This window comes from Sceloporus occidentalis, unplaced genomic scaffold (genome assembly GCF_023333645.1).
Source record: "Sceloporus occidentalis isolate IW3139 unplaced genomic scaffold, rSceOcc1.0.p SCAF_440, whole genome shotgun sequence".
NCBI lineage: Eukaryota > Metazoa > Chordata > Lepidosauria > Squamata > Phrynosomatidae > Sceloporus > Sceloporus occidentalis.
Window position 1 is genome coordinate 60,204 of NW_028317420.1, and position 16,311 is coordinate 76,514.

The window sequence follows — 16,311 nt, forward strand, 5'->3', positions numbered from 1 at the left end:
CAAAGACATCCCGATGTAACTGCTGTCCTCCCTTCCCTCTCTGGACTGGGAAGCTGTCAAGAATACTCTTTAATAACGCTTCCCCGGGTTAGTTTACATTTTCATCAGGCAGGGGAGTGATGTTTGCCCCCACCCCAACCACTGCCTATTAACACAGAGAGACCTTCATGTAGCCCATCCAGGGAGGTTCCCCAGAAATGCATTATCTGGAATGTGACAAGAACTTTAGCAACAGAAGCCATAAAGAGCAGAAAAGCAAGCGACGAGGATGGGATTCGAACCCACGCGTGCAGAGCACAATGGATTAGCAGTCCATCGCCTTAACCACTCGGCCACCTCGTCAAGATGAATGCACTGCTGTTGGCTCACTCTTTGTCCATGTGAACTTACATTACATCTAGGACTAACTAATTGATCTCCCAACCACCGCTTCCATCATTTTCTGTCGGACCACTGGAATCCCTATGGATTTCCAAGTCTTGTGTTACAGCTGCATTGGTGGTTCAGTGGTAGAATTCTCGCCTCCCACGCGGGAGACCCGGGTTCGATTCCTGGCCAGTGCAAGCTTCTTTTTCAGAGCATTGGTAAGTCAGGTCTCCGGAAAAGCGAGGTGCGTTTTACCCATTCTGAAGGAAATTCTTCTTTGCTATGTTGCAATGCATTACGTATGAAGAGCTTAAACAACAGAACCCTGGAAGAATTTGCCTTGTTAGCGCAGTAGGTAGCGTATCAGTCTAATAATCTGAATGTCGTGAGTACGATCCTCACACAGGGCACGCATTTTTTTTAACAGCTACACGTATAATCAACTCACTTATTGATTCCCCATCAACCGCTTGTCGTGTTTTCAAGCTCGGTGTCGCAAATGCATTGGTGGTTCAGTGGAAGAACTGTGAGCCTATGCGAACTATACTATTGCAAGACTAGAAAGGTGGGCCTTGTATTTAAAGACATTTTAAAACCTCAAGAGCGTCTGACCTCGTGGCGCAACGGTAGCGCGTCTGACTCCAGGTCAGAAGGTTGCGTGTTCAAATCACGTCGGGGTCATTTGCGTTTTTTTTGTATGAAAACTAGAGACATTACCTTAGTATTGAAGGGGTCATCTCGTGAAACAGTAATGCTTTCAATGAAGAAAAAAGACAAAGATAAGCATCTTATTGTATAAAGTGGTGATACTGGAGCAGGAATAACATCTGAGCATAGGGGAGTGATGTTGGGCCACCCCTCTCAGCTGCTAATGTCCTCTTGTCTGATCACCACCTACCCTTTTGACCCTATCCCCTTAGCAATCTTTTAACCTCTCTTTTTCCATTGGTGTGCTCCTATCGCCCCTTCAAAGATGTCCTCTTGTCTCCCATTATAAAAAGCATATATATTATAGTATATATCTATATACCGTTGTTGTGGTCTTTTTTCATGTATCACCAATTCACTCAGTGCTTCTCACAGTAAGGGTGATGACAAAACTACAACTGTCAGACAATCGACAAACCCAAACACTAGATAAAGCGGGCTCTGCTCAAAAGACATCCCGATGTAACTGCTGTCCTCCCTTCCCTCCCCTCTCTGGACTGGGAAGCTGTCAAGAATACTCTTTAATAACGCTTCCCCGGGTTAGTTTACATTTTCATCAGGCAGGGGAGTGATGTTTGCCCCAACCCCAACCCCAACCCCAACCCCAACCCCTGCCTATTAACACAAAGAGACCTTCATGTAGCCCATCCAGGGAGGTTCCCCAGAAATGCATTATCTGGAATGTGACAAGTAAAGTGGTGATACTGGAGCAGGAATAACATCTGAGCATAGGGGAGTGATGTTGGGCCACCCCTCTCAGCTGCTAATGTCCTCTTGTCTGATCACCACCTACCCTTTTGACCCTATCCCCTTAGCAATCTTTTAACCTCTCTTTTTCCATTGGTGTGCTCCTATCGCCCCTTCAAAGATGTCCTCTTGTCTCCCATTATAAAAAGCATATATATTATATTATAGTATATATCTATATACCTTTGTTGTGGTCTTTTTTCATGTATCACCAATTCACTCAGTGCTTCTCACAGTAAGGGTGATGACAAAACTACAACTGTCAGGCAATCGACATACCCAAACACTACATAAAGCGGGCTCTGCTCCAAAGACATCCCGATGTAACTGCTGTCCTCCCTTCCCTCTCTGGACTGGGAAGCTGTCAAGAATACTCTTTAATAACGCTTCCCCGGGTTAGTTTACATTTTCATCAGGCAGGGGAGTGATGTTTGCCCCCACCCCAACCACTGCCTATTAACACAGAGAGACCTTCATGTAGCCCATCCAGGGAGGTTCCCCAGAAATGCATTATCTGGAATGTGACAAGAACTTTAGCAACAGAAGCCATAAAGAGCAGAAAAGCAAGCGACGAGGATGGGATTCGAACCCACGCGTGCAGAGCACAATGGATTAGCAGTCCATCGCCTTAACCACTCGGCCACCTCGTCAAGATGAATGCACTGCTGTTGGCTCACTCTTTGTCCATGTGAACTTACATTACATCTAGGACTAACTAATTGATCTCCCAACCACCGCTTCCATCATTTTCTGTCGGACCACTGGAATCCCTATGGATTTCCAAGTCTTGTGTTACAGCTGCATTGGTGGTTCAGTGGTAGAATTCTCGCCTCCCACGCGGGAGACCCGGGTTCGATTCCTGGCCAGTGCAAGCTTCTTTTTCAGAGCATTGGTAAGTCAGGTCTCCGGAAAAGCGAGGTGCGTTTTACCCATTCTGAAGGAAATTCTTCTTTGCTATGTTGCAATGCATTACGTATGAAGAGCTTAAACAACAGAACCCTGGAAGAATTTGCCTTGTTAGCGCAGTAGGTAGCGTATCAGTCTAATAATCTGAATGTCGTGAGTACGATCCTCACACAGGGCACGCATTTTTTTTAACAGCTACACGTATAATCAACTCACTTATTGATTCCCCATCAACCGCTTGTCGTGTTTTCAAGCTCGGTGTCGCAAATGCATTGGTGGTTCAGTGGAAGAACTGTGAGCCTATGCGAACTATACTATTGCAAGACTAGAAAGGTGGGCCTTGTATTTAAAGACATTTTAAAACCTCAAGAGCGTCTGACCTCGTGGCGCAACGGTAGCGAGTCTGACTCCAGATCAGAAGGTTGCGTGTTCAAATCACGTCGGGGTCATTTGCGTTTTTTTTGTATGAAAACTAGAGACATTACCTTAGTATTGAAGGGGTCATCTCGTGAAACAGTAATGCTTTCAATGAAGAAAAAAGACAAAGATAAGCATCTTATTGTATAAAGTGGTGATACTGGAGCAGGAATAACATCTGAGCATAGGGGAGTGATGTTGGGCCACCCCTCTCAGCTGCTAATGTCCTCTTGTCTGATCACCACCTACCCTTTTGACCCTATCCCCTTAGCAATCTTTTAACCTCTCTTTTTCCATTGGTGTGCTCCTATCGCCCCTTCAAAGATGTCCTCTTTTCTCCCATTATAAAAAGCATATATATTATATTATAGTATATATCTATATACCGTTGTTGTGGTCTTTTTTCATGTATCACCAATTCACTCAGTGCTTCTCACAGTAAGGGTGATGACAAAACTACAACTGTCAGACAATCGACAAACCCAAACACTAGATAAAGCGGGCTCTGCTCCAAAGACATCCCGATGTAACTGCTGTCCTCCCTTCCCTCCCCTCTCTGGACTGGGAAGCTGTCAAGAATACTCTTTAATAACGCTTCCCCGGGTTAGTTTACATTTTCATCAGGCAGGGGAGTGATGTTTGCCCCAACCCCAACCCCAACCCCAACCCCAACCCCTGCCTATTAACACAAAGAGACCTTCATGTAGCCCATCCAGGGAGGTTCCCCAGAAATGCATTATCTGGAATGTGACAAGTAAAGTGGTGATACTGGAGCAGGAATAACATCTGAGCATAGGGGAGTGATGTTGGGCCACCCCTCTCAGCTGCTAATGTCCTCTTGTCTGATCACCACCTACCCTTTTGACCCTATCCCCTTAGCAATCTTTTAACCTCTCTTTTTCCATTGGTGTGCTCCTATCGCCCCTTCAAAGATGTCCTCTTGTCTCCCATTATAAAAAGCATATATATTATATTATAGTATATATCTATATACCTTTGTTGTGGTCTTTTTTCATGTATCACCAATTCACTCAGTGCTTCTCACAGTAAGGGTGATGACAAAACTACAACTGTCAGGCAATCGACATACCCAAACACTACATAAAGCGGGCTCTGCTCCAAAGACATCCCGATGTAACTGCTGTCCTCCCTTCCCTCTCTGGACTGGGAAGCTGTCAAGAATACTCTTTAATAACGCTTCATGTAGCCCATCCAGGGAGGTTCCCCAGAAATGCATTATCTGGAATGTGACAAGAACTTTAGCAACAGAAGCCATAAAGAGCAGAAAAGCAAGCGACGAGGATGGGATTCGAACCCACGCGTGCAGAGCACAATGGATTAGCAGTCCATCGCCTTAACCACTCGGCCACCTCGTCAAGATGAATGCACTGCTGTTGGCTCACTCTTTGTCCATGTGAACTTACATTACATCTAGGACTAACTAATTGATCTCCCAACCACCGCTTCCATCATTTTCTGTCGGACCACTGGAATCCCTATGGATTTCCAAGTCTTGTGTTACAGCTGCATTGGTGGTTCAGTGGTAGAATTCTCGCCTCCCACGCGGGAGACCCGGGTTCGATTCCTGGCCAGTGCAAGCTTCTTTTTCAGAGCATTGGTAAGTCAGGTCTCCGGAAAAGCGAGGTGCGTTTTACCCATTCTGAAGGAAATTCTTCTTTGCTATGTTGCAATGCATTACGTATGAAGAGCTTAAACAACAGAACCCTGGAAGAATTTGCCTTGTTAGCGCAGTAGGTAGCGTATCAGTCTAATAATCTGAATGTCGTGAGTACGATCCTCACACAGGGCACGCATTTTTTTTAACAGCTACACGTATAATCAACTCACTTATTGATTCCCCATCAACCGCTTGTCGTGTTTTCAAGCTCGGTGTCGCAAATGCATTGGTGGTTCAGTGGAAGAACTGTGAGCCTATGCGAACTATACTATTGCAAGACTAGAAAGGTGGGCCTTGTATTTAAAGACATTTTAAAACCTCAAGAGCGTCTGACCTCGTGGCGCAACGGTAGCGAGTCTGACTCCAGATCAGAAGGTTGCGTGTTCAAATCACGTCGGGGTCATTTGCGTTTTTTTTGTATGAAAACTAGAGACATTACCTTAGTATTGAAGGGGTCATCTCGTGAAACAGTAATGCTTTCAATGAAGAAAAAAGACAAAGATAAGCATCTTATTGTATAAAGTGGTGATACTGGAGCAGGAATAACATCTGAGCATAGGGGAGTGATGTTGGGCCACCCCTCTCAGCTGCTAATGTCCTCTTGTCTGATCACCACCTACCCTTTTGACCCTATCCCCTTAGCAATCTTTTAACCTCTCTTTTTCCATTGGTGTGCTCCTATCGCCCCTTCAAAGATGTCCTCTTTTCTCCCATTATAAAAAGCATATATATTATATTATAGTATATATCTATATACCGTTGTTGTGGTCTTTTTTCATGTATCACCAATTCACTCAGTGCTTCTCACAGTAAGGGTGATGACAAAACTACAACTGTCAGACAATCGACAAACCCAAACACTAGATAAAGCGGGCTCTGCTCCAAAGACATCCCGATGTAACTGCTGTCCTCCCTTCCCTCCCCTCTCTGGACTGGGAAGCTGTCAAGAATACTCTTTAATAACGCTTCCCCGGGTTAGTTTACATTTTCATCAGGCAGGGGAGTGATGTTTGCCCCAACCCCAACCCCAACCCCAACCCCAACCCCAACCCCTGCCTATTAACACAAAGAGACCTTCATGTAGCCCATCCAGGGAGGTTCCCCAGAAATGCATTATCTGGAATGTGACAAGTAAAGTGGTGATACTGGAGCAGGAATAACATCTGAGCATAGGGGAGTGATGTTGGGCCACCCCTCTCAGCTGCTAATGTCCTCTTGTCTGATCACCACCTACCCTTTTGACCCTATCCCCTTAGCAATCTTTTAACCTCTCTTTTTCCATTGGTGTGCTCCTATCGCCCCTTCAAAGATGTCCTCTTGTCTCCCATTATAAAAAGCATATATATTATATTATAGTATATATCTATATACCTTTGTTGTGGTCTTTTTTCATGTATCACCAATTCACTCAGTGCTTCTCACAGTAAGGGTGATGACAAAACTACAACTGTCAGGCAATCGACATACCCAAACACTACATAAAGCGGGCTCTGCTCCAAAGACATCCCGATGTAACTGCTGTCCTCCCTTCCCTCTCTGGACTGGGAAGCTGTCAAGAATACTCTTTAATAACGCTTCATGTAGCCCATCCAGGGAGGTTCCCCAGAAATGCATTATCTGGAATGTGACAAGAACTTTAGCAACAGAAGCCATAAAGAGCAGAAAAGCAAGCGACGAGGATGGGATTCGAACCCACGCGTGCAGAGCACAATGGATTAGCAGTCCATCGCCTTAACCACTCGGCCACCTCGTCAAGATGAATGCACTGCTGTTGGCTCACTCTTTGTCCATGTGAACTTACATTACATCTAGGACTAACTAATTGATCTCCCAACCACCGCTTCCATCATTTTCTGTCGGACCACTGGAATCCCTATGGATTTCCAAGTCTTGTGTTACAGCTGCATTGGTGGTTCAGTGGTAGAATTCTCGCCTCCCACGCGGGAGACCCGGGTTCGATTCCTGGCCAGTGCAAGCTTCTTTTTCAGAGCATTGGTAAGTCAGGTCTCCGGAAAAGCGAGGTGCGTTTTACCCATTCTGAAGGAAATTCTTCTTTGCTATGTTGCAATGCATTACGTATGAAGAGCTTAAACAACAGAACCCTGGAAGAATTTGCCTTGTTAGCGCAGTAGGTAGCGTATCAGTCTAATAATCTGAATGTCGTGAGTACGATCCTCACACAGGGCACGCATTTTTTTTAACAGCTACACGTATAATCAACTCACTTATTGATTCCCCATCAACCGCTTGTCGTGTTTTCAAGCTCGGTGTCGCAAATGCATTGGTGGTTCAGTGGAAGAACTGTGAGCCTATGCGAACTATACTATTGCAAGACTAGAAAGGTGGGCCTTGTATTTAAAGACATTTTAAAACCTCAAGAGCGTCTGACCTCGTGGCGCAACGGTAGCGAGTCTGACTCCAGATCAGAAGGTTGCGTGTTCAAATCACGTCGGGGTCATTTGCGTTTTTTTTGTATGAAAACTAGAGACATTACCTTAGTATTGAAGGGGTCATCTCGTGAAACAGTAATGCTTTCAATGAAGAAAAAAGACAAAGATAAGCATCTTATTGTATAAAGTGGTGATACTGGAGCAGGAATAACATCTGAGCATAGGGGAGTGATGTTGGGCCACCCCTCTCAGCTGCTAATGTCCTCTTGTCTGATCACCACCTACCCTTTTGACCCTATCCCCTTAGCAATCTTTTAACCTCTCTTTTTCCATTGGTGTGCTCCTATCGCCCCTTCAAAGATGTCCTCTTTTCTCCCATTATAAAAAGCATATATATTATATTATAGTATATATCTATATACCGTTGTTGTGGTCTTTTTTCATGTATCACCAATTCACTCAGTGCTTCTCACAGTAAGGGTGATGACAAAACTACAACTGTCAGACAATCGACAAACCCAAACACTAGATAAAGCGGGCTCTGCTCCAAAGACATCCCGATGTAACTGCTGTCCTCCCTTCCCTCCCCTCTCTGGACTGGGAAGCTGTCAAGAATACTCTTTAATAACGCTTCCCCGGGTTAGTTTACATTTTCATCAGGCAGGGGAGTGATGTTTGCCCCAACCCCAACCCCAACCCCAACCCCAACCCCAACCCCAACCCCAACCCCTGCCTATTAACACAAAGAGACCTTCATGTAGCCCATCCAGGGAGGTTCCCCAGAAATGCATTATCTGGAATGTGACAAGTAAAGTGGTGATACTGGAGCAGGAATAACATCTGAGCATAGGGGAGTGATGTTGGGCCACCCCTCTCAGCTGCTAATGTCCTCTTGTCTGATCACCACCTACCCTTTTGACCCTATCCCCTTAGCAATCTTTTAACCTCTCTTTTTCCATTGGTGTGCTCCTATCGCCCCTTCAAAGATGTCCTCTTGTCTCCCATTATAAAAAGCATATATATTATATTATAGTATATATCTATATACCTTTGTTGTGGTCTTTTTTCATGTATCACCAATTCACTCAGTGCTTCTCACAGTAAGGGTGATGACAAAACTACAACTGTCAGGCAATCGACATACCCAAACACTACATAAAGCGGGCTCTGCTCCAAAGACATCCCGATGTAACTGCTGTCCTCCCTTCCCTCTCTGGACTGGGAAGCTGTCAAGAATACTCTTTAATAACGCTTCATGTAGCCCATCCAGGGAGGTTCCCCAGAAATGCATTATCTGGAATGTGACAAGAACTTTAGCAACAGAAGCCATAAAGAGCAGAAAAGCAAGCGACGAGGATGGGATTCGAACCCACGCGTGCAGAGCACAATGGATTAGCAGTCCATCGCCTTAACCACTCGGCCACCTCGTCAAGATGAATGCACTGCTGTTGGCTCACTCTTTGTCCATGTGAACTTACATTACATCTAGGACTAACTAATTGATCTCCCAACCACCGCTTCCATCATTTTCTGTCGGACCACTGGAATCCCTATGGATTTCCAAGTCTTGTGTTACAGCTGCATTGGTGGTTCAGTGGTAGAATTCTCGCCTCCCACGCGGGAGACCCGGGTTCGATTCCTGGCCAGTGCAAGCTTCTTTTTCAGAGCATTGGTAAGTCAGGTCTCCGGAAAAGCGAGGTGCGTTTTACCCATTCTGAAGGAAATTCTTCTTTGCTATGTTGCAATGCATTACGTATGAAGAGCTTAAACAACAGAACCCTGGAAGAATTTGCCTTGTTAGCGCAGTAGGTAGCGTATCAGTCTAATAATCTGAATGTCGTGAGTACGATCCTCACACAGGGCACGCATTTTTTTTAACAGCTACACGTATAATCAACTCACTTATTGATTCCCCATCAACCGCTTGTCGTGTTTTCAAGCTCGGTGTCGCAAATGCATTGGTGGTTCAGTGGAAGAACTGTGAGCCTATGCGAACTATACTATTGCAAGACTAGAAAGGTGGGCCTTGTATTTAAAGACATTTTAAAACCTCAAGAGCGTCTGACCTCGTGGCGCAACGGTAGCGAGTCTGACTCCAGATCAGAAGGTTGCGTGTTCAAATCACGTCGGGGTCATTTGCGTTTTTTTTGTATGAAAACTAGAGACATTACCTTAGTATTGAAGGGGTCATCTCGTGAAACAGTAATGCTTTCAATGAAGAAAAAAGACAAAGATAAGCATCTTATTGTATAAAGTGGTGATACTGGAGCAGGAATAACATCTGAGCATAGGGGAGTGATGTTGGGCCACCCCTCTCAGCTGCTAATGTCCTCTTGTCTGATCACCACCTACCCTTTTGACCCTATCCCCTTAGCAATCTTTTAACCTCTCTTTTTCCATTGGTGTGCTCCTATCGCCCCTTCAAAGATGTCCTCTTTTCTCCCATTATAAAAAGCATATATATTATATTATAGTATATATCTATATACCGTTGTTGTGGTCTTTTTTCATGTATCACCAATTCACTCAGTGCTTCTCACAGTAAGGGTGATGACAAAACTACAACTGTCAGACAATCGACAAACCCAAACACTAGATAAAGCGGGCTCTGCTCCAAAGACATCCCGATGTAACTGCTGTCCTCCCTTCCCTCCCCTCTCTGGACTGGGAAGCTGTCAAGAATACTCTTTAATAACGCTTCCCCGGGTTAGTTTACATTTTCATCAGGCAGGGGAGTGATGTTTGCCCCAACCCCAACCCCAACCCCAACCCCTGCCTATTAACACAAAGAGACCTTCATGTAGCCCATCCAGGGAGGTTCCCCAGAAATGCATTATCTGGAATGTGACAAGTAAAGTGGTGATACTGGAGCAGGAATAACATCTGAGCATAGGGGAGTGATGTTGGGCCACCCCTCTCAGCTGCTAATGTCCTCTTGTCTGATCACCACCTACCCTTTTGACCCTATCCCCTTAGCAATCTTTTAACCTCTCTTTTTCCATTGGTGTGCTCCTATCGCCCCTTCAAAGATGTCCTCTTGTCTCCCATTATAAAAAGCATATATATTATATTATAGTATATATCTATATACCTTTGTTGTGGTCTTTTTTCATGTATCACCAATTCACTCAGTGCTTCTCACAGTAAGGGTGATGACAAAACTACAACTGTCAGGCAATCGACATACCCAAACACTACATAAAGCGGGCTCTGCTCCAAAGACATCCCGATGTAACTGCTGTCCTCCCTTCCCTCTCTGGACTGGGAAGCTGTCAAGAATACTCTTTAATAACGCTTCATGTAGCCCATCCAGGGAGGTTCCCCAGAAATGCATTATCTGGAATGTGACAAGAACTTTAGCAACAGAAGCCATAAAGAGCAGAAAAGCAAGCGACGAGGATGGGATTCGAACCCACGCGTGCAGAGCACAATGGATTAGCAGTCCATCGCCTTAACCACTCGGCCACCTCGTCAAGATGAATGCACTGCTGTTGGCTCACTCTTTGTCCATGTGAACTTACATTACATCTAGGACTAACTAATTGATCTCCCAACCACCGCTTCCATCATTTTCTGTCGGACCACTGGAATCCCTATGGATTTCCAAGTCTTGTGTTACAGCTGCATTGGTGGTTCAGTGGTAGAATTCTCGCCTCCCACGCTGGAGACCCGGGTTCGATTCCTGGCCAGTGCAAGCTTCTTTTTCAGAGCATTGGTAAGTCAGGTCTCCGGAAAAGCGAGGTGCGTTTTACCCATTCTGAAGGAAATTCTTCTTTGCTATGTTGCAATGCATTACGTATGAAGAGCTTAAACAACAGAACCCTGGAAGAATTTGCCTTGTTAGCGCAGTAGGTAGCGTATCAGTCTAATAATCTGAATGTCGTGAGTACGATCCTCACACAGGGCACGCATTTTTTTTAACAGCTACACGTATAATCAACTCACTTATTGATTCCCCATCAACCGCTTGTCGTGTTTTCAAGCTCGGTGTCGCAAATGCATTGGTGGTTCAGTGGAAGAACTGTGAGCCTATGCGAACTATACTATTGCAAGACTAGAAAGGTGGGCCTTGTATTTAAAGACATTTTAAAACCTCAAGAGCGTCTGACCTCGTGGCGCAACGGTAGCGCGTCTGACTCCAGATCAGAAGGTTGCGTGTTCAAATCACGTCGGGGTCATTTGCGTTTTTTTTGTATGAAAACTAGAGACATTACCTTAGTATTGAAGGGGTCAATGCTTTCAATGAAGAAAAAAGACAAAGATAAGCATCTTATTGTATAAAGTGGTGATACTGGAGCAGGAATAACATCTGAGCATAGGGGAGTGATGTTGGGCCACCCCTCTCAGCTGCTAATGTCCTCTTGTCTGATCACCACCTACCCTTTTGACCCTATCCCCTTAGCAATCTTTTAACCTCTCTTTTTCCATTGGTGTGCTCCTATCGCCCCTTCAAAGATGTCCTCTTTTCTCCCATTATAAAAAGCATATATATTATATTATAGTATATATCTATATACCGTTGTTGTGGTCTTTTTTCATGTATCACCAATTCACTCAGTGCTTCTCACAGTAAGGGTGATGACAAAACTACAACTGTCAGACAATCGACAAACCCAAACACTAGATAAAGCGGGCTCTGCTCAAAAGACATCCCGATGTAACTGCTGTCCTCCCTTCCCTCCCCTCTCTGGACTGGGAAGCTGTCAAGAATACTCTTTAATAACGCTTCCCCGGGTTAGTTTACATTTTCATCAGGCAGGGGAGTGATGTTTGCCCCAACCCCAACCCCAACCCCAACCCCAACCCCTGCCTATTAACACAAAGAGACCTTCATGTAGCCCATCCAGGGAGGTTCCCCAGAAATGCATTATCTGGAATGTGACAAGTAAAGTGGTGATACTGGAGCAGGAATAACATCTGAGCATAGGGGAGTGATGTTGGGCCACCCCTCTCAGCTGCTAATGTCCTCTTGTCTGATCACCACCTACCCTTTTGACCCTATCCCCTTAGCAATCTTTTAACCTCTCTTTTTCCATTGGTGTGCTCCTATCGCCCCTTCAAAGATGTCCTCTTGTCTCCCATTATAAAAAGCATATATATTATATTATAGTATATATCTATATACCTTTGTTGTGGTCTTTTTTCATGTATCACCAATTCACTCAGTGCTTCTCACAGTAAGGGTGATGACAAAACTACAACTGTCAGGCAATCGACATACCCAAACACTACATAAAGCGGGCTCTGCTCCAAAGACATCCCGATGTAACTGCTGTCCTCCCTTCCCTCTCTGGACTGGGAAGCTGTCAAGAATACTCTTTAATAACGCTTCCCCGGGTTAGTTTACATTTTCATCAGGCAGGGGAGTGATGTTTGCCCCCACCCCAACCACTGCCTATTAACACAGAGAGACCTTCATGTAGCCCATCCAGGGAGGTTCCCCAGAAATGCATTATCTGGAATGTGACAAGAACTTTAGCAACAGAAGCCATAAAGAGCAGAAAAGCAAGCGACGAGGATGGGATTCGAACCCACGCGTGCAGAGCACAATGGATTAGCAGTCCATCGCCTTAACCACTCGGCCACCTCGTCAAGATGAATGCACTGCTGTTGGCTCACTCTTTGTCCATGTGAACTTACATTACATCTAGGACTAACTAATTGATCTCCCAACCACCGCTTCCATCATTTTCTGTCGGACCACTGGAATCCCTATGGATTTCCAAGTCTTGTGTTACAGCTGCATTGGTGGTTCAGTGGTAGAATTCTCGCCTCCCACGCGGGAGACCCGGGTTCGATTCCTGGCCAGTGCAAGCTTCTTTTTCAGAGCATTGGTAAGTCAGGTCTCCGGAAAAGCGAGGTGCGTTTTACCCATTCTGAAGGAAATTCTTCTTTGCTATGTTGCAATGCATTACGTATGAAGAGCTTAAACAACAGAACCCTGGAAGAATTTGCCTTGTTAGCGCAGTAGGTAGCGTATCAGTCTCATAATCTGAATGTCGTGAGTACGATCCTCACACAGGGCACGCATTTTTTTTAACAGCTACACGTATAATCAACTCACTTATTGATTCCCCATCAACCGCTTGTCGTGTTTTCAAGCTCGGTGTCGCAAATGCATTGGTGGTTCAGTGGAAGAACTGTGAGCCTATGCGAACTATACTATTGCAAGACTAGAAAGGTGGGCCTTGTATTTAAAGACATTTTAAAACCTCAAGAGCGTCTGACCTCGTGGCGCAACGGTAGCGCGTCTGACTCCAGGTCAGAAGGTTGCGTGTTCAAATCACGTCGGGGTCATTTGCGGTTTTTTTGTATGAAAACTAGAGACATTACCTTAGTATTGAAGGGGTCATCTCGTGAAACAGTAATGCTTTCAATGAAGAAAAAAGACAAAGATAAGCATCTTATTGTATAAAGTGGTGATACTGGAGCAGGAATAACATCTGAGCATAGGGGAGTGATGTTGGGCCACCCCTCTCAGCTGCTAATGTCCTCTTGTCTGATCACCACCTACCCTTTTGACCCTATCCCCTTAGCAATCTTTTAACCTCTCTTTTTCCATTGGTGTGCTCCTATCGCCCCTTCAAAGATGTCCTCTTGTCTCCCATTATAAAAAGCATATATATTATATTATAGTATATATCTATATACCGTTGTTGTGGTCTTTTTTCATGTATCACCAATTCACTCAGTGCTTCTCACAGTAAGGGTGATGACAAAACTACAACTGTCAGACAATCGACAAACCCAAACACTAGATAAAGCGGGCTCTGCTCAAAAGACATCCCGATGTAACTGCTGTCCTCCCTTCCCTCCCCTCTCTGGACTGGGAAGCTGTCAAGAATACTCTTTAATAACGCTTCCCCGGGTTAGTTTACATTTTCATCAGGCAGGGGAGTGATGTTTGCCCCAACCCCAACCCCAACCCCAACCCCAACCCCTGCCTATTAACACAGAGAGACCTTCATGTAGCCCATCCAGGGAGGTTCCCCAGAAATGCATTATCTGGAATGTGACAAGTAAAGTGGTGATACTGGAGCAGGAATAACATCTGAGCATAGGGGAGTGATGTTGGGCCACCCCTCTCAGCTGCTAATGTCCTCTTGTCTGATCACCACCTACCCTTTTGACCCTATCCCCTTAGCAATCTTTTAACCTCTCTTTTTCCATTGGTGTGCTCCTATCGCCCCTTCAAAGATGTCCTCTTGTCTCCCATTATAAAAAGCATATATATTATATTATAGTATATATCTATATACCTTTGTTGTGGTCTTTTTTCATGTATCACCAATTCACTCAGTGCTTCTCACAGTAAGGGTGATGACAAAACTACAACTGTCAGGCAATCGACATACCCAAACACTACATAAAGCGGGCTCTGCTCCAAAGACATCCCGATGTAACTGCTGTCCTCCCTTCCCTCTCTGGACTGGGAAGCTGTCAAGAATACTCTTTAATAACGCTTCCCCGGGTTAGTTTACATTTTCATCAGGCAGGGGAGTGATGTTTGCCCCCACCCCAACCACTGCCTATTAACACAGAGAGACCTTCATGTAGCCCATCCAGGGAGGTTCCCCAGAAATGCATTATCTGGAATGTGACAAGAACTTTAGCAACAGAAGCCATAAAGAGCAGAAAAGCAAGCGACGAGGATGGGATTCGAACCCACGCGTGCAGAGCACAATGGATTAGCAGTCCATCGCCTTAACCACTCGGCCACCTCGTCAAGATGAATGCACTGCTGTTGGCTCACTCTTTGTCCATGTGAACTTACATTACATCTAGGACTAACTAATTGATCTCCCAACCACCGCTTCCATCATTTTCTGTCGGACCACTGGAATCCCTATGGATTTCCAAGTCTTGTGTTACAGCTGCATTTGTGGTTCAGTGGTAGAATTCTCGCCTCCCACGCGGGAGACCCGGGTTCGATTCCTGGCCAGTGCAAGCTTCTTTTTCAGAGCATTGGTAAGTCAGGTCTCCGGAAAAGCGAGGTGCGTTTTACCCATTCTGAAGGAAATTCTTCTTTGCTATGTTGCAATGCATTACGTATGAAGAGCTTAAACAACAGAACCCTGGAAGAATTTGCCTTGTTAGCGCAGTAGGTAGCGTATCAGTCTCATAATCTGAATGTCGTGAGTACGATCCTCACACAGGGCACGCATTTTTTTTAACAGCTACACGTATAATCAACTCACTTATTGATTCCCCATCAACCGCTTGTCGTGTTTTCAAGCTCGGTGTCGCAAATGCATTGGTGGTTCAGTGGAAGAACTGTGAGCCTATGCGAACTATACTATTGCAAGACTAGAAAGGTGGGCCTTGTATTTAAAGACATTTTAAAACCTCAAGAGCGTCTGACCTCGTGGCGCAACGGTAGCGCGTCTGACTCCAGGTCAGAAGGTTGCGTGTTCAAATCACGTCGGGGTCATTTGCGTTTTTTTTTGTATGAAAACTAGAGACATTACCTTAGTATTGAAGGGGTCATCTCGTGAAACAGTAATGCTTTCAATGAAGAAAAAAGACAAAGATAAGCATCTTATTGTATAAAGTGGTGATACTGGAGCAGGAATAACATCTGAGCATAGGGGAGTGATGTTGGGCCACCCCTCTCAGCTGCTAATGTCCTCTTGTCTGATCACCACCTACCCTTTTGACCCTATCCCCTTAGCAATCTTTTAACCTCTCTTTTTCCATTGGTGTGCTCCTATCGCCCCTTCAAAGATGTCCTCTTGTCTCCCATTATAAAAAGCATATATATTATATTATAGTATATATCTATATACCGTTGTTGTGGTCTTTTTTCATGTATCACCAATTCACTCAGTGCTTCTCACAGTAAGGGTGATGACAAAACTACAACTGTCAGACAATCGACAAACCCAAACACTAGATAAAGCGGGCTCTGCTCAAAAGACATCCCGATGTAACTGCTGTCCTCCCTTCCCTCCCCTCTCTGGACTGGGAAGCTGTCAAGAATACTCTTTAATAACGCTTCCCCGGGTTAGTTTACATTTTCATCAGGCAGGGGAGTGATGTTTGCCCCAACCCCAACCCCAACCCCAACCCCAACCCCTGCCTATTAACACAGAGAGACCT

General features: G+C 45.0%; 30 non-coding genes across 30 annotated transcripts; 22 read left to right on the forward strand and 8 right to left on the reverse strand.

The window, feature by feature from the left end:
- Positions 1-260: 260 nt before the first annotated feature.
- TRNAS-GCU (transfer RNA serine (anticodon GCU)) lies at positions 261-342 on the reverse strand. Its single transcript has one exon. It is a non-coding gene; the product is annotated as a tRNA-Ser (tRNA).
- A 150-nt stretch (positions 343-492) lies between these two features.
- TRNAG-CCC (transfer RNA glycine (anticodon CCC)) lies at positions 493-563 on the forward strand. The gene has a single exon. It is a non-coding gene; the product is annotated as a tRNA-Gly (tRNA).
- A 140-nt stretch (positions 564-703) lies between these two features.
- TRNAI-AAU (transfer RNA isoleucine (anticodon AAU)) lies at positions 704-776 on the forward strand. Its single transcript has one exon. It is a non-coding gene; the product is annotated as a tRNA-Ile (tRNA).
- A 199-nt stretch (positions 777-975) lies between these two features.
- TRNAW-CCA (transfer RNA tryptophan (anticodon CCA)) lies at positions 976-1,047 on the forward strand. The gene has a single exon. It is a non-coding gene; the product is annotated as a tRNA-Trp (tRNA).
- Positions 1,048-2,389: 1,342 nt separating this feature from the next.
- On the reverse strand, positions 2,390-2,471 carry TRNAS-GCU (transfer RNA serine (anticodon GCU)). Its single transcript has one exon. It is a non-coding gene; the product is annotated as a tRNA-Ser (tRNA).
- A 150-nt stretch (positions 2,472-2,621) lies between these two features.
- TRNAG-CCC (transfer RNA glycine (anticodon CCC)) lies at positions 2,622-2,692 on the forward strand. The gene has a single exon. It is a non-coding gene; the product is annotated as a tRNA-Gly (tRNA).
- A 140-nt stretch (positions 2,693-2,832) lies between these two features.
- On the forward strand, positions 2,833-2,905 carry TRNAI-AAU (transfer RNA isoleucine (anticodon AAU)). The gene has a single exon. It is a non-coding gene; the product is annotated as a tRNA-Ile (tRNA).
- Positions 2,906-3,104: 199 nt separating this feature from the next.
- Positions 3,105-3,176, forward strand: TRNAW-CCA (transfer RNA tryptophan (anticodon CCA)). The gene has a single exon. It is a non-coding gene; the product is annotated as a tRNA-Trp (tRNA).
- A 1,262-nt stretch (positions 3,177-4,438) lies between these two features.
- TRNAS-GCU (transfer RNA serine (anticodon GCU)) lies at positions 4,439-4,520 on the reverse strand. Its single transcript has one exon. It is a non-coding gene; the product is annotated as a tRNA-Ser (tRNA).
- Positions 4,521-4,670: 150 nt separating this feature from the next.
- TRNAG-CCC (transfer RNA glycine (anticodon CCC)) lies at positions 4,671-4,741 on the forward strand. The gene has a single exon. It is a non-coding gene; the product is annotated as a tRNA-Gly (tRNA).
- A 140-nt stretch (positions 4,742-4,881) lies between these two features.
- TRNAI-AAU (transfer RNA isoleucine (anticodon AAU)) lies at positions 4,882-4,954 on the forward strand. The gene has a single exon. It is a non-coding gene; the product is annotated as a tRNA-Ile (tRNA).
- Positions 4,955-5,153: 199 nt separating this feature from the next.
- TRNAW-CCA (transfer RNA tryptophan (anticodon CCA)) lies at positions 5,154-5,225 on the forward strand. Its single transcript has one exon. It is a non-coding gene; the product is annotated as a tRNA-Trp (tRNA).
- Positions 5,226-6,493: 1,268 nt separating this feature from the next.
- Positions 6,494-6,575, reverse strand: TRNAS-GCU (transfer RNA serine (anticodon GCU)). The gene has a single exon. It is a non-coding gene; the product is annotated as a tRNA-Ser (tRNA).
- Positions 6,576-6,725: 150 nt separating this feature from the next.
- Positions 6,726-6,796, forward strand: TRNAG-CCC (transfer RNA glycine (anticodon CCC)). Its single transcript has one exon. It is a non-coding gene; the product is annotated as a tRNA-Gly (tRNA).
- A 140-nt stretch (positions 6,797-6,936) lies between these two features.
- On the forward strand, positions 6,937-7,009 carry TRNAI-AAU (transfer RNA isoleucine (anticodon AAU)). Its single transcript has one exon. It is a non-coding gene; the product is annotated as a tRNA-Ile (tRNA).
- Positions 7,010-7,208: 199 nt separating this feature from the next.
- Positions 7,209-7,280, forward strand: TRNAW-CCA (transfer RNA tryptophan (anticodon CCA)). The gene has a single exon. It is a non-coding gene; the product is annotated as a tRNA-Trp (tRNA).
- A 1,280-nt stretch (positions 7,281-8,560) lies between these two features.
- TRNAS-GCU (transfer RNA serine (anticodon GCU)) lies at positions 8,561-8,642 on the reverse strand. The gene has a single exon. It is a non-coding gene; the product is annotated as a tRNA-Ser (tRNA).
- Positions 8,643-8,792: 150 nt separating this feature from the next.
- Positions 8,793-8,863, forward strand: TRNAG-CCC (transfer RNA glycine (anticodon CCC)). The gene has a single exon. It is a non-coding gene; the product is annotated as a tRNA-Gly (tRNA).
- A 140-nt stretch (positions 8,864-9,003) lies between these two features.
- Positions 9,004-9,076, forward strand: TRNAI-AAU (transfer RNA isoleucine (anticodon AAU)). The gene has a single exon. It is a non-coding gene; the product is annotated as a tRNA-Ile (tRNA).
- A 199-nt stretch (positions 9,077-9,275) lies between these two features.
- TRNAW-CCA (transfer RNA tryptophan (anticodon CCA)) lies at positions 9,276-9,347 on the forward strand. The gene has a single exon. It is a non-coding gene; the product is annotated as a tRNA-Trp (tRNA).
- Positions 9,348-10,603: 1,256 nt separating this feature from the next.
- Positions 10,604-10,685, reverse strand: TRNAS-GCU (transfer RNA serine (anticodon GCU)). Its single transcript has one exon. It is a non-coding gene; the product is annotated as a tRNA-Ser (tRNA).
- Positions 10,686-10,835: 150 nt separating this feature from the next.
- TRNAG-CCC (transfer RNA glycine (anticodon CCC)) lies at positions 10,836-10,906 on the forward strand. Its single transcript has one exon. It is a non-coding gene; the product is annotated as a tRNA-Gly (tRNA).
- Positions 10,907-11,046: 140 nt separating this feature from the next.
- TRNAI-AAU (transfer RNA isoleucine (anticodon AAU)) lies at positions 11,047-11,119 on the forward strand. The gene has a single exon. It is a non-coding gene; the product is annotated as a tRNA-Ile (tRNA).
- Positions 11,120-11,318: 199 nt separating this feature from the next.
- TRNAW-CCA (transfer RNA tryptophan (anticodon CCA)) lies at positions 11,319-11,390 on the forward strand. The gene has a single exon. It is a non-coding gene; the product is annotated as a tRNA-Trp (tRNA).
- A 1,332-nt stretch (positions 11,391-12,722) lies between these two features.
- TRNAS-GCU (transfer RNA serine (anticodon GCU)) lies at positions 12,723-12,804 on the reverse strand. Its single transcript has one exon. It is a non-coding gene; the product is annotated as a tRNA-Ser (tRNA).
- A 150-nt stretch (positions 12,805-12,954) lies between these two features.
- Positions 12,955-13,025, forward strand: TRNAG-CCC (transfer RNA glycine (anticodon CCC)). Its single transcript has one exon. It is a non-coding gene; the product is annotated as a tRNA-Gly (tRNA).
- Positions 13,026-13,437: 412 nt separating this feature from the next.
- On the forward strand, positions 13,438-13,509 carry TRNAW-CCA (transfer RNA tryptophan (anticodon CCA)). The gene has a single exon. It is a non-coding gene; the product is annotated as a tRNA-Trp (tRNA).
- A 1,347-nt stretch (positions 13,510-14,856) lies between these two features.
- TRNAS-GCU (transfer RNA serine (anticodon GCU)) lies at positions 14,857-14,938 on the reverse strand. The gene has a single exon. It is a non-coding gene; the product is annotated as a tRNA-Ser (tRNA).
- Positions 14,939-15,088: 150 nt separating this feature from the next.
- TRNAG-CCC (transfer RNA glycine (anticodon CCC)) lies at positions 15,089-15,159 on the forward strand. The gene has a single exon. It is a non-coding gene; the product is annotated as a tRNA-Gly (tRNA).
- A 412-nt stretch (positions 15,160-15,571) lies between these two features.
- Positions 15,572-15,643, forward strand: TRNAW-CCA (transfer RNA tryptophan (anticodon CCA)). Its single transcript has one exon. It is a non-coding gene; the product is annotated as a tRNA-Trp (tRNA).
- The last annotated feature ends 668 nt before the right edge of the window (positions 15,644-16,311 follow it).